The 5,108-nt window shown below is 36.0% G+C and overlaps 1 non-coding gene across 1 annotated transcript; it reads left to right on the forward strand.

The window, feature by feature from the left end:
• Positions 1 to 2,540: 2,540 nt before the first annotated feature.
• LOC112767054 (small nucleolar RNA R71) lies at positions 2,541 to 2,644 on the forward strand. The gene has a single exon (XR_003184694.1). It is a non-coding gene; the product is annotated as a small nucleolar RNA R71 (small nucleolar RNA).
• Positions 2,645 to 5,108: the final 2,464 nt, after the last annotated feature.

A 5,108-nucleotide genomic window follows, 5' to 3' on the forward strand; every position in this document is an offset into this window, starting at 1 on the left:
GTGTGAAAATGAAGTAAAATGGAAAGGTATATATAGGAAAAGGGGAGAGGTGAGGTTCGGCCATTTTAGGGTGGGTTTAGGTGGGAAAGTGTTTTTGAATTTTGAAGGTAGGTGGGGTTTTTGGGGAAGAGTGAATGGATGTGAGTGGTGAAGGGGGTAATTGGGCAGAGAGATTGAAGTTGATGGGAAGTGTGACATGGGGAAGAGTGAAATAGGATTAGGAGGTAAGGTGGGAATATATTAGGTGGGAATCCTGTGGGGTCCACAGATCCTGAGGTGATCCTGTGGGGTCCACAGATCCTGAGGTGTCAAGGAATTACATCCCTGCACCAAATAGGCATGTAAAATGCCTTTGCATACCATTCTGGCGTTCAAACGCCGAGGTGATGCACGTTCTAGGCGTTCAACGCCCATGTAAAGCATGTTCTGGGCGTTCAACGCCCATATGTAGCATGTTTCTGGCGTTGAACGCTAGTTTCATGCTTGTTACTGGCGTTCAGCGCCAGCTTTTCTCAAGGCACATTCCTGACGTTCAAACACCAGAATATTGCTTGTTTCTGGCGTTCAGCGCCAGATTCATGCTCTGTTCTGGCGTTGAACGCCAGCCAGATGCTCCTTACTGGCGTTGAACGCCAGTCTGCCTTTCCTCCAGGGTGTGATTTTTCTTCTGCTGTTTTTAATTTTTATATTTTTTTCGTGACTCCTCATGATCATGTACCTAATAAAACACAAAATAACAATAAAATAAAATAAAATAAAAATAAAAATTAGATAAATAAAATTGGGTTGCCTCCCAACAAGCGCTTCTTTAATGTCAATAGCTTGACATTGTGCTCTCATGGAGCCACAAAGGTGATAAGGTCAATGTTGTATAGTCCCAACACCAAACTTTAGAGTTTGGATATGGGGTTTTAACACCAAACTTAGTGTTTGGTTGTGGCCTCCCAACACCAAACTTAGAGTTTGACTGTGAGGGCTCTTCTTAACTCTGAATTGAGAAAAGCTCTTCATGCTTACTCTCTTGTATCACAGAGGGATGGCCATGTGCCTTAAACACAAGGTAGTCCCTATTCAATTGAAGGACTAATTCACCTCTGTTGACATCTATCACAGCTCCTGCTGTGGCTAGGAAAGGTCTTCCAAGGATGATACACTCATCCTCTTCCGTCCTATTGTCTAAGATTATGAAATCAACAGGGATGTAAAGGCCTTCAACCTTCACTAACACGTCCTCTACTATTCCATAAGCTTGTCTCAATGACTTGTCTGCCAATTGTAATGAGAACAAGGCAGGTTGTACCTCAATGATTCCCAGCTTCTCCATTACAAAGAGTGGCATAAGATTTATCCCTGACCCTAGATCACATAGAGCTTTTTCAAAGGTCATGGTGCCTATGGTACAAGGTATTAAGAATTTGCCAGGATCTTGTTTCTTTTGAGGTAAAATTTGCTGAATCCAGGTATCTAGTTCACTAATGAGCAAGGGAGGTTCACTTTCCCAAGTCTCATTACCAAACAACTTGGCATTCAGCTTCATGATAGCTCCTAAATATTGAGCAACTTACTCTCCAGTCACATCTTCATCCTCTTCAGAGGAAGAATGGTCTTCAGAGCTCATGAATGGCAGAAGGAGATTTAATGGAATCTCTATGGTCTCTATTTGAGCCTCAGATTCCTTTGGATCCTTAATAGGAAACTCCCTCTTGCTTGAGAGACGTCCCAGGAGGTCCTCCTCACTAGGATTTTCGTCCTCCTCCTCTCTTGTGCATTCGGCCATATTGATTAAATCAATGGCCTTGCACTCTCCTTTTGGATTCTCTTCTGTATTGCTTGGGAAAATACTGGGAGGAGTTTCAATGACTTTCTTACTCAGCTGGCCCACTTGTGCCTCTAGATTTCTGATGGAGGATCTTATTTCACTCATGAAACTGAAAGTGGCCTTTGACAGATCAGAGACTAAATTGGCTAAATTAGAAGTGTTTTGTTCAGAATTCTCTGTCTGTTGCTGAGAAAATGATGGAAAAGGCTTGCTATTGCTTAGCCTATTGCGTCCACCATTGTTAAAGCCTTGTTGAGGCTTTTGTTGATCCTTCCATGAGAAATTTGGATGATTTCTCCATGATGGATTATAGGTGTTTCCATAAGTTTCACCCATATAATTTACCTCTGCTATTGCAGGGTTCTCAGGATCATAAGCTTCTTCAGAAGCTGCCTCTTTAGTACTGTTGGATGCATTTTGCCATCCATTCAGACTTTGAGAGATCATGTTGACTTGCTGAGTCAACACTTTGTTCTGAGCCAATATGGCATTCAGAGCATCAATTTCAAGAACTCCCTTCCTTTGAGGCGTCCAATTATTAATGGAATTCCTCTCAGAAGTGTACATGAATTGGTTATTTGCAACCATGTTAATAAGCTCTTGAGCTTCTGTAGGTGTTTTCTTTAGGTGAATGGATCCACCTGCAGAATGGTCCAATGACATTTTTGAAAATTCAAATAGACCATAATAGAATATATCTAATATGGTCCATTCTGAAAACATGTCAGATGGACACCTTTTGGTCAACTGCTTGTACCTTTCCCAAGCTTCATAGAGGGATTCACCATCTTTTTGTTTGAAGGTTTGAACATCCACTCTAAGCTTGCTCAGCTTTTGAGGAGGAAAAAATTTATCCAAGAAAGCAGTGACCAGCTTATCCCATGAGTCCAGGCTATCCTTAGGTTGTGAATCCAACCATATTCTAGCTCTGTCTCTTACAGCAAAAGGGAAAAGCATGAGTCTGTAGACTTCAGGATCTATTCCATTCGTCTTTACAGTCTCACAAATCTGCAAGAACTCAGTTAAAAACTGGTAAGGATCTTCAGATGGAAGTCCATAAAACTTGCAGTTCTATTGCATTAAAGCAACTAGTTGAGGCTTAAGCTCAAAATTATTAGCTCCAATGGCAGGAATGGAGATGCTTCTTCTATCAAATTTGGGCGTGGGTTTGGTAAAGTCACCAAGCATCCTCCTTGCATTATCATTATTGGGTTCGGCTGCCATCTCCTTCTCTTGTTCAAAATTTTCTGAAAGGTTACTTCTGGAATGTTGTAATTTAGCTTCTCTTAGTTTCCTCTTCAAAGTCCTTTCAGGTTCAGGATCAGCTTCAACAACAGTGCTTTTGTCCTTGTTCCTGCTCATATGAAAGAGAAGAAAACAAGAAAAGAAAGAGGAATCCTCTATGTCACAGCATAGAGATTCCTTTATGTCAGTAGAAAAAGAAGGGGGTAGAAGAAAGAAAAGTGAAGAATCCAAACACAAGGGATAGATTGGGTTCGGATTTTTAGATGAAGAGAGGTGAAGAGAAGTGTTAGTAAATAAATAATTAAATAGAATAAGAAAAGAGATAGAGAATTTCGAAAATAATTTTGAAAAAGTGGTTGGTTATTTTCGAAAATTAAAGATAAGATATGATTAAAATTAAAATTTAAAACAATTAAAAAGAATTTTTGAAAAAGAGAGAGGTATTTTCGAAAATTAGAGAGGGATAGGTAGTTAGTTGGTTTTGAAAAAGATAAGAAACAAACAAAAAGTTAGTTGGTTGATTGAAAAAGATTTGAAGTTTTTAATTTTAAAAAGATAAGAAGATAGGAAGATAGAAAAGATCTTTTAAAGTCAAATTTTGAAAAAGATAAAAACATAAGGTAAAAAGATAAGATAAAAAGATAAAAAATGATTTTAATTTTTAAATTTAAAATTACTTACTTCACTAACAAGAAACTACAAGATGAGATTCTAGAACTTAAAGATTGAACCTTTCTTAACAAGAAAGTAACAAACTTCAAATTTTTGAATTAATCACATTAATTGTTAGTGAATTTTCGAAAATATGATATAAAGATAAGAAAAAGATTTTGAAAATATTTTGAAAAAGAATTTTTGAAATTTTCGAAAAAATAAAAAAAATGAAAAAGATATAATTTTTGAGAAAGATTTTGAAAAGATAAGATTTTTAAAATTGAAAATTTGACTTGACTTGTAAGAAACAACTAATTTTGAAAATTTTTGACTAAGTCAACTCAAATTTTCGAAAATTATGAGAAAAATAAGGAAAAGATATTTTTTTGATTTTTTTTTAATTTTTAATCATGAGAGAGAAAAATTAAAAACGTCATTTTTGTGTTTTTCTCTTTTCTTTATGGATCAAAACAAAGAATGCATGCAAGAACACTATGAATGTCAAGATGAACACCAAGAACACTTTGAAGATCATGATGAACATCAAGAACATAATTTTGAAAAATTTTTTATGCAAAGAAAATATGCAAGACACCAAACTTAGAAATCTTTAATGCATGGACTCTAACAAACGAAAAATGCACATAAAAAACAACAAACAACACAAAACAAGAAATCATCAAGATCAAACAAGAAGACTTGTCAAGAACAACTTGAAGATCATGAAGAACACTATGAATGCATGTATTTTTCAAAAAATGCAAGAAAAATTTTTAAAGCATGAAATTGACACCAAACTTAAAAGTTGACTCAAGATTCAAACAAGAAACACAAAATATTTTTTATTTTTATGATTTTCTAATTTTTTTGGATTTTTATTAATTTTTTTCGAAAATATTTTTGGAAAAAACGAAAAAGAAAAGAAAAATTTTGAAAAAGATTTTTGAAAAGAAAATTACCTAATCTGAGCAACAAGATGAACCGTCAGTTGTTCATACTCGAACAATCCCCGGCAACGGCGCCAAAAATTTGGTGGACGAAATTGTGACCCTCTTTGTATTTGCATGAGATTTATTTAATGGCTATTGATTATGTGTGGACACAACTCCATTCATCTTAACCAGCAAGTGTACTGGGTCGTCCAAGTAATACCTTACGTGAGTAAGGGTCGATCCCACAGAGATTGTTGGTATGAAGCAAGCTATGGTCACCCTGTAAATCTCAGTCAGGCAGATTAAATGGTTTATGATGAGTTCAAAAATTAATAATAAACAGAAAATAAAATAGGATAGAAATACTTATGTAAATTAATGGTGGGGATTTCAGATAGGCGTGTGGAGATGCTAAAATCCTGTCGAATCTCTATTTTCTTATTACATTCATCCAATCC

This window comes from Arachis hypogaea, chromosome 2, assembly GCF_003086295.3.
Source record: "Arachis hypogaea cultivar Tifrunner chromosome 2, arahy.Tifrunner.gnm2.J5K5, whole genome shotgun sequence".
Lineage (NCBI taxonomy): Eukaryota > Viridiplantae > Streptophyta > Magnoliopsida > Fabales > Fabaceae > Arachis > Arachis hypogaea.